The sequence below is a fragment of the Papaver somniferum genome, chromosome 2 (assembly GCF_003573695.1).
Source record: "Papaver somniferum cultivar HN1 chromosome 2, ASM357369v1, whole genome shotgun sequence".
Lineage (NCBI taxonomy): Eukaryota > Viridiplantae > Streptophyta > Magnoliopsida > Ranunculales > Papaveraceae > Papaver > Papaver somniferum.
This window is the reverse complement of record NC_039359.1, coordinates 49,799,656-49,812,118: the sequence shown is the minus strand read 5'-3', so window position 1 is coordinate 49,812,118 and position 12,463 is coordinate 49,799,656.

Genomic DNA, 12,463 nt, shown 5'->3' with positions numbered 1-12,463 from the left:
TGTAAGTTCGACCGAGCGATGCCTTACAATAAAAATGCCATTATATTCTTTCATCTTCTACTTTAAACATTTTTAAAGGTGTTTCAAACTGATAATTAATGTTCTTTTTCAGTTGGAATTTTTTTAATTAGACAACGAGTTAAGGGTCTTGCATTAACATTGAAAAACCTTGAGTTTCACTATTGATATTTTGAGTTTTTTCCAATCATAAATTATAAATATTTTAACATAAGAAATGTATGTGTCTTTGGAACACGATTTTAATCGAAGAACCACGAAAGCATAACTGGTCACTAGCTTAAAAAGAAAGAATAGAAGGGGTACTTGTTTAAATAAAGTGAATTTTTGGTTAAAGATTTTCCAATGATCAAATTGATTAAATCTAACAAAGGAATCGAGATATGAGAATCTTCTAATAAGTTTCACCTCAAATTTATTAATTCAAACTTATTATGACTTTAGCATCATAAAGTAAGTTTAAAAATATTTTAGTATTGATCTTTAGTCACCTCAAATAAGTTTTCAGTAACTTACTGGCAGGCCCGGATTGGTGTATAAAATGAAGAGCAAAGATAAAGATGGCAGGGCCTGCGGTTATACCGCAAGTGCACGGTGTCGATTGTAGTATGTGTGTGCAAATACGGGTCATTCCACAGGGACTAGGGTGTGTGTTGAAATCTTCCTAAGCTAAAGTTATCTAAACAAGTAACTAAGTGGCAGTGAGATAGTGAACCAAGGAATAACTGTGAAACAATGGCATTGAGCCAAAGGCAGTGAACTAGTGTAGTGAATAAAAGAAGATGAAAGTAAACAGTTGTGGGAACACTACTAGGGTTTTTGAATCCACCACCTAATCTTAGCTAAGTAATTCAGTTATGGTGATGTTCTTGTCCCTTGTAATGGATGTTGGACAAGATACAAGTCTGCCATTTATCCAGGGTGATCTGAAGATGGATAAATAATCACAATTGAAGTGTTTATCCTAAGCATTAATTGTCTGATTAAAGCACAACTAATCAAATAATAAATCTATTCATTTAAGCTTGAATTGCAGCACATCAACATAGAAGTATTCCAACTACCTAGGTTGCATATAACAAACAAGGTGAAAGTAATATGTTGTAGTACAAAGATTAAATCTACCCTTAAGAAATTAAGCACATCAAGAACACTTCCATGAACATGAATCAAATTAGCAGAAGATTATGGGTTTCATCTCCACCCCAGCAAACCAAATTAGAACATGCTGAACATAATTAACATTTGAAATTGAAATTAACTGAATTAAAAACTATAATTGAAATTCACAGAACATGGATAATTGAGGAACTGGCTAGTCCAGTCCTCTTGGTGGTGCTCTGGCTAATCCAGGCATAGCCTATTACAACACCCAAAGACCCCTATTTATACATACAATGGAAATCCCAAAAAATCCCCAATTAACAGCAAAATTAGGGTTTGTAAAAAAATACAATTAAACCCAAAATTGGTTCACCTAACCTACTGATAACAACCCAATCAACCAACCCATGCTTCAATTAGACGTACAATCATGTTCCCCCAATTATCCCCAAATTATGAAATTAGGGTTTATAAGAAATAGAAATTAGGTTTACCTAATCACTGCAAACTCTTGATAGCTCTCACCCATGCTTCCTTACGGTCTTCTGATACTTCCCACGCCTCCAATTGATCTATATCATCAACTAATTTCACCAACTCACTCCTAGGGTTCAGAGGTGAGAGAATAGGCGAAATTAGTTGTTTGAGAGAGATTATAACGTGATATAGGTGATGGGTCGAGTGTGTATGATGATTTGAGAAGAGATGGTGGTGGTTGTGGTGGTTGAGAAGGAGTTGGTGGCGGAGCAGGTGGTGGTCGTGGAGTTGCAGAGGAGAAGAAAGGGGGAGAAGAAGGAGAAGCCGATAGTTTTAAGGTTAGGGTGTGTTTGGGTTAGGGTATAGGTATTGGGTACTCGGGTGTTGAGCGGGTGTAGCAAATGTTGATGCGCAGCAAGGATGAGACGTTGGATGCGAAGATGATGGATCGATCTAACGGCGAGACGGAGGCAGATCTTGAGCGACCGTTGGATTCTAGATGCAACAATTCTGACGTTCCAGATGAGAGTTAGGTGCTATGATGTTTGACAGGAGCTTCAGAATTTGATGCACTGTGATGAAGCGACCGTTGGATGCATCTGTGGATCCAATCTGACGGCTACGAGCTTAGGCAGGCTTTGGGCTTGGACTTGGACTTAGGTTAGAGTTTGGGCTTAGACAATTCTGAGCCCGCTTCTTCTTTAAGAACAAATTCTTCCTTCCAAGCCCACTTCTAGTTGGTCCGGCTATTGCAAACATCATTCTTCGTTGCCTTTCTGCGGGAGTCTTTGTCGTTTCTTTGCTCTTTTCACTCCGTGAGTTAACCAGGCTTTATTTAGTACCTAAAAATGCAAAATTAATTAAGAAAAGTATTTATTCTTGAAAACAATGAAAATACAGAATATGGGTTAAAATGGAGAATTAGAACACAAAAGATGAGTTAATTGCCAAGAAAAATATATAGAAATATGCACTTTTTAGCACTCATCACTTACTAATACGAACAGAGGTTACGTTGAGAAAATCCGATTTTATTCTTAAATCTTAACCGACTGGGTCAATTCGCAAGTGAAATCGAATGTTTATCAAGACCTAATTTCCAGGTCTTCTCAAACCCTATCTCCTAAATATCAACACATTTATGAACCCCCCATCGAATTAGTCACAAAAAAAAAATTCTACAAAGTATTTCAATTTATTCTTTTATGATTTATTTTAAGAAATAAAAAAGATTTAAGGTAACTCCTTGTTGCCAACATGGTGAAAACTCTTTTGAATTCTTTTGTATTTGATGAATAACGCAATCCAAATTGGGCTTTTTGGAGGTAATCCAATTTCTTCAAAATCGAATTACGAGATTTTACCTTGTGTTTGGTCGGAGAAACGGTCTGATTACGTTGCAATTGGACTAGTATACTTTTGATTTCGAAAACAAACACGTTGTTAATATGTAGTTAACGAAAACAAACACGTTGTTAATATGTAGTTAACATATGCGTTGGAAATTTATGTTGACTTCTAATATGTAGTAATTGGGTTTCGCAATATACATTCCCCAATAATTCAAATACAAAAAACCTTATATCGATAACTTATCCCTTTTTTATGGAATTGTTCATATATCTCATGATAATGTCTAATTATCATACCACACTAAGAAGTGACTCTTACAGAAAGATTTTGAACTAGGAGAGAACAAACCTACTTAGATATTGTAAGGGAGAGGTTTCATCCACCAACGCTTTGTCAACGCCTACTTGCTTGATGGTCCGTATTTTGTTCCTCTTTCTGATCTTGTGAAATTGATATGTAGATTTACTTATCTGTACAATAAATCTATCATGTCCACAATATATGATAGGTTTATAATTCCTTTATTGTGAAATAGATAATGTATTAGCAACATTAATGATTGTGATAGTATGAAATAGATCTGATTAATGTTTGTAAAATAGATGTGAGTAGGAAATTATGAAATAGGATTCATATAATCAAAGCATCTCTTACACATATTTTAACCGTAGATATCTTAGATTTAGGAAAAGAAATCTCAGGATTGGTGTAGAGAGTAGAGAAAAGTAATAATATAAATGTTTGTTCCAAAATATAATAAAATAATTAATTATTCTTAATATAAAGGAGAATGATTTTGTTAACATGTCCGAAACACAAACAACCCTGATATTTTCTCCAATATAAGTAAGCCGATTTGTTACTTTTCCAAAGAGATACGATTTCTCATGTTTGTGTACAGAAATATTGCGAGCAGTCACTACTCTTGGTAAATTTGTAGAATCGAAAGAATGGTTTCGTGAAAAGATACACCAATTGACTAATAATACGAAAAGATATCTTTTGATTGAAGTATCCTTACAATTCAGTATCTACATCTAAAAAGGCACCCCTTTAGTCGACTAAGGATATTTTGAAAAGGCACGCCTTTTGGTTTGCTATTTGACACTATATATTAAAGTAACATTGTTCGAAGGGGTTCGTCCTATTCCTAATGGTTAAACGGCTCATTCCCCAGATGACATGTCTTTCTCTAAGGCAGATTAGACTCATCTTTTCTTATTCACATTAGACTCATCTTTTCTAAAATCAGTTTTTGTTTGTGGTTTTCAAAACGAGTTCACCTATCTACAAATTTACAAAAGGCTTAGGTGGTATTGGAACAATAAATTTAGAATTTGGTTATGAAATTCAAGTTTGGTGGTGATAGAGGAAAAGAGAAGCAGAAGACAACGTTAAAACATATTGAAATTAAATTTCGTTTGAAGATTTTATTGGTGCTTTGATTTTTGCAGACTTCCCAATTGAATTGAATTGAAAGTTTGCATGCTAAACTTTGTCGCTGGAGTTTATCACAGCAGTCACTAGGATCTGCAGTGACAACAACCACATGACTAAATTACACGCGTGCACTGTGCTATTAATGGTGTTAAACTTCGTAAAACTCAAGTCCAGGTAGGGTTTTTTTTTTAAAAAAAAACTATTGAGTCCAGGTAAGTTTATTTTGATCATCCTTAAAGTAATACAATTAAGGATTTGCATTGAAAAAAATTGAATTTCATATTATGTTTGCAACTTCCTTTTATGATATCATAATTGGTTTCACTGTTTTTTGTTTCAATTACTCAAAAAAAAAAGACAAAACTTACAACTCAGAAGGATTATCTTCTGGTAAGAAATCGGTCGGAAGCCTAGCAACAAGCTGAGCTCCAACACTTTTTTGGATGACTACACCAAGCATGTGAAAAAGAAAATCCACTCTTGGATGACTACACCTAGTTTCAATTTGTTTGATGCCAGTCAAATCCATTCTTGGAAGCATTTGGTAATGCATGAAAGGTTAGGAATGATAACTCGACATGAGTTTTTTTGTGAAATGTTTTTGTGTTTGCATCTCTCATGGATTCCAAATTCATATGTTTTTGTTTTGTTTTACCGTAAGCACAATTGATACATTGAAAATTGAATGGAACTACAACTTGAAGATGAATAATCGTTCCTACTTATCCAGTGTGAAAGAGGAGAAAAAGAAAATGTATTGGTGTAGCACTACCAATTACAAACAATCCAAGTTGTTATGATACATAAATGTCAGCAAAGTTCAGAGGTGAAGTTTTCGTAATGTCTTTATATTTCTCTTAGGTTCCCATTATAATTGATTCTCTAGATTTACCTACCTCCACTACATTCAAACATGGAACGCTCCAGCTACTGTATTTTTTCATCATAAGTTAGTTGATGTCATGGGTTGCTCCAGCTATTAACGGGTAATACCCTCCATTTGATTCCGATAATATTTTATGATTTGTTACTTTGCAAGTGTTGAGATATTTGATCTACTGTCTATGCATGTTATCTGCAGTATAATATTTGTAGAGGTAGTTCCAATGAAATTTTGAACAAGCATTTATGCTTCGGATTAATCTTTTTAATCTCTTTTTCTTCTCCAATAGTTGGACTCTTGTCACCTACCACAACCCTCTTCTTCTCCACTGTCACAAAACAACAACTATTATATTACTTCTCCATTCAGTAATATAACCAGCATTTCGTATGAACCACATCTTTGAAATTCGTTGAGCCAATCAAATACAAAGAAGAGATCCTGGCTAGCTTCTTGGAGGGCTAGTAAGTAGTATTTTAGGCACTACATAAGCACTTTAACGAAAAAAACACGAAGGTATTGCAAGCGGGTATACAAGTTGTGATAGGGCCTTGAATGAAGAATTGATGACTTCATTCCACGCGAAGAACCAGAGTTCCAGAATATTTCACAAATTTAGAGACCTAGCCCATGCATTATTGCACGGCATAAAGAGCCTTGTAATAATATAATTAAAAAAATATCTTGTATTGTACGAAAAATAATAGAAATACGAAAATAATTTTTTTTCAATGTGACAAAAACATGTACACTTTTATCTTCTATTGTATTCAAAAGATTGTATTCAGGACAAAACAATAGAAAAATAGGAATACAGAAATCCATATATAGTCGCAGGAACCTATGTACACTTTTATCTTTTATTGTTATTCAAAATTTAAAAAAAGTCAATATCCGACCCATGATGACTCTCCTTTTCCTAGTCCAATGTTAACAAAAGATTCCATAGTTACACTAAAATAAGCCATACTATGTTGTGGTGATCTAAATTGGAGGATATAATTTGCATTTGTGCCACTGATGAGATTGGATTGAGATGTTGCTCATCCACAATGAGAACAACCATCAATTCATTCCACTTCCAACTGAATGTAGAACAACACCCGTAATCAAATGTAGATGATCTATAGCCTCCTAGTGACCCTTGTTTTTAAATAATGCAATGCAACAACGATGAAATAAAAAAATAAAATTAGATATCATGAAATCATGTAGTCAACTTATTCATCTTCAATTCTTTAATATAAGACAAAGATTGATTGTACAATAAACAATATATTCTAAGAGATCAATTACAGTTCGTTTTGTAATACACTGTCTTCTTTTCACCACCACAACCATTTTCAAACAATTTTTAAGACATATGTTAAGGACAAATCTGCATTTCTACACCACCAGCATGAAAACCGCAAAAACGTTTGCTGGAACTACCACCAATCTTTTCAAAGGTCGGGTATAATTTTCAAAATTTAGAGGAAAGATTTTATTGATGCTACTAATTATAATTTTTGAATCGTGTATGATACTAAATAACCAAATCTATAAGGAGACTTGAAATATTGTATTGAAATCAAATGATTATGTATCTTAATGTTAGAGCATTGCTCGGTCGAACTCGCATGCGTTGCTATCTCAAGCATGTTTGTCAATGTTAGTGATCAAAACTATAAGTCTTGATTTCTAGTCTATTATAGCTAAGTCTCGGACTAGGATATAAAGTGTTGTTGAGCTCAAGGACTTCATGGAGATTCATCATACAAGTAGAAGAACTACTCAAGGAACCGGTGGAACTTCTCGACAAAAAGGTATGTGAAGAATTGAACTTATCTGTCACTTAAAAGTCTATCTACTATATCTCTTACTCTTTGAGACAACAAGTCGTATGCTATATATATAGACTTGGATTATACACATTTGGTATTTCGAGCCGAGTATACCTCGCATATCTATATCTCGAAATATGTGTTGGTAAGATTTTCGCTTTAAACGAGTTTATCTTTACCATGTGACGGAAGTCATGATATGTTTCAATCATCGTGAAAATTGCTTTGACGAGAAATGGTGTAACAACTATATAACGTCCTCTAAGAATATTTCAATGATTGAAATGAGAGTTTAGATTACATAACCAATGCTGGACATAAGCATTGTTGTGGAAACACATTTATGTATAAGTCATATTCCTTGAACCAAATTTGCGAACTTTGTTGATCAAGAGAACCGGAAGAATGGCGTGAGCCAAGTCCGCGAACTGTCGAAGTTCTCAAACCCGAGAATTTCTGCTGGAGTTGACAAACTACTTGCGTGAAGCTAAGTCCGCGAACTCAGTCCGCGAACCCAGTCCGCGAACCCAGTCCGCGAACCCAGTCCGCGAACCCGCGAAGTTCTTATACCCGAGAATTTCTGCTGGAGTTTGTAACTCTGCCCGGTAACTTAAGTCCACGAACCTAGTCTGCGAACTTGAGAAGGATATATATCTGAAGATGATTTCTGAACTTAAACTTAAAAAGACTAAGGAATGCAGTTTTCAAACCGTGGCTATAAAAGTTCATGAACCGATTCAAGTGAATCAAATCATCTTTGCTTCAATTGTGTCTTGTGTAGTACATAAGATTTCCTTGAAATTGAACAACTCTCTAACTAGTTCATTTGAAGTCATTTGAACTAGTTATGGTGAAGAAGAACATGGTTGATATGAAATGCTCATATGGCTAACCTTTTGGTTAACTATTGTTGAACCAACAAGTGCATACGTTTGGGTATGGTTAACAAACCTAGAAGCGTGCATTGTCAAGTGTGTGTAACAAGCTAAGTTTTCGATCTAACGGTTGAGAAATATTAACTTGAATCTAAATCAGTTTTTCATCTAACGGTGAATATTGAATGTTTTGTTACTAAGCTAACATTGATTGCAAACCATGATTTGAAAGACTATATAAAGGAGACATCTAGTATTGTGCAAAACTAATCCCCACACCTTACGTGTGATACTAGTTTGCGTGCTAGAGCCGATTCTCCTTTAACCTTTGGTTTTCTTCTTCTAAAACCAGGTTAACGACTTAAAGACTTCATTGGGATTGTGAAGCCAGACCGATACTACTTTTATCGTAGTTGTGTGATATGATCTTGCATATTCTATCGTACGAGTACAATCAGATTGATTGGCTTGAGATTGATATCTCCGATAGGCAATATATAAAAAGTAATCAAAAATATCTTCGTCTCATTGTTTGTGATTCCGCAATATCTTGTTTCACTACCATACGATTAAGATTGTTGTGAGGTGATTGATAACTCTAGGCTATTCTTCGGGAATATAAGACCGGATTATCAATTGGTTCCTGTTCACCTTGATTATTATCAGAAGACGGAACAAAACATATAGGGTTTATCTGTGGGAGACAGATTGATCCTTTGATAGACTTTCCTGTGTGGGATAGATTTGTTTATTGTCAAAGCCTGCGATTTTGGGTCGTAGAAACTCTTAGTTGTGGGTGAGATCAGCTAAGGGAATCAAGTGCGCAGTATCCTGCTGGGATCAGAGGCGTAGGAGCATAACTGTACCTTGGATCAGTGGGAGATTGATTGGGGTTCAACTACAGTCCAATCCGAAGTTAGCTTGGAGTAGGCTAGTGTCTGTAGCGGCTTAATACAGTGTGTGTTCAATCTGGACTAGGTCCCGGGGTTTTTCTGCATTTGCGGTTTCCTCGTTAACAAAATTTCTGGTGTCTGTGTTATTTCTATTTCAGCATTATATTTGTTTATATAATTGAAATAATACAGATTGTGCGTTTGAATCAATCAATTGGAAATCCGACCTTTGGTTGTTGATTGATCCTTGAATATTGGTCTTTGGTACCATCCAAGTTATTCCTTGTATTTGATTAGAACTCGCAGTTATTGCTTGAGTAAATCAAATCAAATCAAGAAGAGAGATATAAACTCGTTGATATACTTTTAATTGATTGAGTCTTGTTGATTCTCTTAAAAGTATATTCGAGATTTTCCATACAGATTGCTAAGAGAAATATTGGGTGGTGTTGTTAGACCCCCGCTTTTTCACTTAATAATATATGTAATTAAAGAATTGCATATTAGTGAGTTTTATAATCAAAACATGATATTCTGCATAATTAAAGCATACGGAAATATACGTAAACAATTGCATAATATGGATTTCATAATCAAAACGAATGTTTGCAATTAGTATTGTATGCATTTTATTCTTTACGAGTCTAATACCCAATGATTCTTTGTTGCTTTGTGCAACTTCATCGCCTTGGCACTTCCTTCTGGTTACTTATATGTTTCGATGTTACATTTTTGTATCCCGTCACTTTCCACACCATTATTTGTGTCATTTTCAACAAACCCTCATGATCAACTAACAATATTCGGGAAATAGTTATTTTGTATAGTTAGACATATCTAAATGAAAAAGTGCACAAACTAATGCAGCCGCTGTTTCTTACAAATTTAAAATATGCAACACAAGAATATGTTTGTTATTACTATACAGTTTGCGTCTAAGAATACATGAAAGGTAAATATTTTTTATAAACTTTGTAAGAAAATTATTTAGCTATAATATTGAAAATAATTTTGTTTATTGTTAAAGTTTGTGCAATTTATTTTTAATAAGGGGAAAAATAATTTGTTTTCTTTGGAGCAAAAAAAAAACACTCTCCCAGAAAAACGTAACTGCACGAGAATACATGAACAATATTAAGACACATTAATAATGGCTCCATACTGAAAAATGAGAATCCCGAGTACACCACCGAATATTGTGCTTTTAATCTATATAAGTACACCCTGTGTAGTTAATCTTTTCGAAACTATAAAGAGCAAACAAATAAGCTGAGTTTGATATAAGATCAATCAAGGTATGATTATAGTACAAGTGCAGTATAATATAAATAATTATATTACGGAAATAAAATAGAGCACGCACACTAGAATTTTACTAACGAGAAAAACTATAATATTGTAGAAAAACCCCGAGACCTAGTTTAGTTTTGAGGTACTCAATGAATTAAGCCACTACACTATTGCCTATAGTACAACCTTGTGTAGTTGGGACCGAATAAACTAATAAAACGCAGGGGATACCAAATAAACCCAACTTTTTCGTTCGGTAACTTGTATAGATAAAACTTAATACAATAGCAAGTAGACCAACTGAATGATCCTTGAAAATATGTATACATAATTTAAATCTCAACCTCCACTACAATTAGTATGTATATAGACACAAGGTCCATGAACCTGATTGTTAAGCATAGTATTTGGACGATGTCAAAAATCAATATCCAAGATCAACCTAGTCGTATCCAACTAATCCAATCGGAATTCTGCGAAGCGATAAACGAGTTATCTATTTTTCAAGATACGAATTTTACAAGAAACAAGTCTCGTAATCGTTTACAATTAAGCGGTCGTATCTACTTAGATTGAATACGTACAAATCTGTGTAAGTCTAATCATAAAGATAAACAATATAATGCGAAAAAGGAAAAACACAAGACACCAGAAATTTTGTTAACGAGGAAACCGTAATAGCAGAAAAATCCCGGGACCTCGTCCAGATTGAACATCACACTGTATTAAGCCGTTACAGACACTAACCTACTATTAGACTTGAAACTGGAATATAGTTGAGACAGAATCCACCCTCCAACTGATTCAGTTATGGTCACGCTCGTTACGTCTCTTGAACCTCGCAAGGCTCTACGGATTTGATTCCCTTAGCTGACGTCCTTTACATCGTAAGAGTTTTTTTAACCAAAGTGAATACTTTTGATACCAATCTGCCTTTAACAGATAAGCATATTTGATTCTGTTTAGATCAAAGATCAAGGTGTGGAAATCTGTTTGCAATAGAGAAAGCTAGAAAACCTCACAAATACGGAACTTACGAATCTCGAAGAGTAGTCTAGAATCTCAAACATCTCTCAAGAACAATCTTCGAAAAATCAGTTAAGATCAGTCTTTAAATATCTACCTTGAGGAATCACAAAGTCTGAGACGAAGATAAATTTGCGATTACTATCTCTCTTACATGAAAGAGATTACGAAAACCTCGGTAACAGAAAAGAAAGATTAAGATTCACGAACTATCAAGGTAAAGATAGTTGGAGCTGGATTCACGAATCCCACAAGCAAAGTCTTTTAGTCGTAGACCTAATAATATTCTACAGAGGAAACCCAGGTCAATAGAGGACGACTTTAGAATCAACTAGGACGCAAAGTATCTGGGATTAATTTTCCCAGTTGAAAGAGCATTTCTATTTATAGTTTTCAAAGATTAGGGGTTTCTTAGAATTCAAGCTAAGATAACTTGAGAATTTAGCAAACACATTAGGTCACATAGGTCCGGTTACGAAATCGTGTATAATGGTTGTTCGGTCTGGCAAGTTAGCCAAAGAACTAAAAGCTATTTGATCGATGTTCATTTAAACACCTAATAATTTAAATGATAAACACACATAAGTAAAATGTTAAGTCTTTAAGCATCTGCTAAACATTGTCGGGACAGTTGGAAAAACGATTCATAAACCGTATAGCTTGTTCACGATCCAGGTAATTACGGTTCATGAACCGGGTTCGGTCTTCAAGAGTGATCTCTGATACTTAACTACAATTCTAACCTAGTCCGAGACTTGACTTAGTAGACTAGAAATCAGGATATAGATTTCATCACCTAACATTGATACCAAGCTTTAGATAGCAAAACTTGTGGGTTCAACCGAGCAATAATCTAACAATGTCCATAGTTACTTTGTGAAACATCTAGTAAAACTTTCATCCCCTACAAACATTGAAATACTAAATCTCCTAGTATAATATTTGTTAGGGGTTGATCTAGTAAAAAACTCCCATATGCTTATCAACCACACAATTAAAGAGAGTTATATGATAAAATCCATAAAAAGGGTAGTTTAATCTGATTCAAGGTTCTTCCATTTAGATTTATGATACATATACATATTAGATCAGAAACTCATTGAATAAAATCAATTAAGACAATGCTTATTGAAGCAATCAATCTTGATTCTACAAGAATATATGGAATTATTTCTTAGCATATTTTGGTATGATTGTTGTTTACTGATAATACGTCTACTTTTTGGAAATGTCCTAATAGAAAGAGTACGAATATGAAAAGGATATTTTAAGGTTTTATTC